Genomic DNA, 1,126 nt, shown 5'->3' with positions numbered 1-1,126 from the left:
TAAAACAGTTCAGAGGACTGTCTCAGAACTCTGGATTTCAGATAGATTGATAAATAAGTGGTTTGAGTGCTTTCAAGGAGTACGATTTAGAACAGGAGTAATAAAGGACGTGACTTCTGATCTAGAGCATCACTGGCATATTCCACAGCAGCTGTTGTGAATATAAGTGAAATGAGAAAGGGACAACACAGAACTCCCAGTGCAGAAACCAGACAGTGATCTGCAGAAATAGAGGTTCAAGTGTCTTTTATTGTTCATTATTATGTCTTTTCTTTTGCTTTGTCTACTTATCTCCATGCTGGTAACCAGAGGGGAGACATGCATGAGTGCATACTCCTAGGAAAGGTCCTAACTTGCACACACAAAATGATTTGTATTGTTCTGCACTGCTCGGAGGAAGGATTTGCATGGGGTACAGTAGGAGACTGCAGAAAGAAACTGGTTCAGGAATCTCATCCAGTGCAGATCTGGACAGCCCAGGGATGGTTGTCAATAGAAGAGATAGATAAACAGACTTGAAGGAGGGAGGGGGAGAGGAAGGCCTAGGTTGGATCAAACTGGCACAGTGTGAACATCATAGAATTTCTCAGTCGACTTTGAAATCGAGTGTCCATTGTTGTTGTTAGGTGCCATCAAGTCAGTACTGACCCATAGCAACCTTATGCACAGCAGAGCAAAATACTGCCCAATCCTGGGCCAACCTCACTACTGTTACCATGCTTGAGTCCATTGAAGCTGCCACTTGGCCAATCCATCTCGTTGGGGGTCTTCCTCTTAATCTGGACCTCTACCTTACCAAACATGATATCCTTCTCCAGTGACTGGTCCCTCCTGACAATATGTACGAAGTATGAGAGACAAAGTTTGGCTATCTTGGCCTCCAAGGAGCACTGTGACTGCATTTCTTCCAAAACAGATGTATTAGGTTTTTTGGCAACCCATGGCACTTTCAATATTCTCCTCCAACACCATAACTCAAAAGGCATCAATTCTTCCACAGTCTTCCTTATTTGCTGTCCACCTTTCGCATGGTTATTGAAAATACTCTGGCATGGGTCAGGTGCACCTTAGTCCTGAAACTGACATCTTTGCTCTTCAACACTTTAAAAAGCTCTTTTGCAGAAGA

The sequence above is a fragment of the Chrysochloris asiatica genome, unplaced genomic scaffold, assembly GCF_000296735.1.
Source record: "Chrysochloris asiatica unplaced genomic scaffold, ChrAsi1.0 scaffold00001, whole genome shotgun sequence".
Taxonomy (NCBI): domain Eukaryota; kingdom Metazoa; phylum Chordata; class Mammalia; order Afrosoricida; family Chrysochloridae; genus Chrysochloris; species Chrysochloris asiatica.
Note: the sequence above shows the minus strand (reverse complement) of the source record.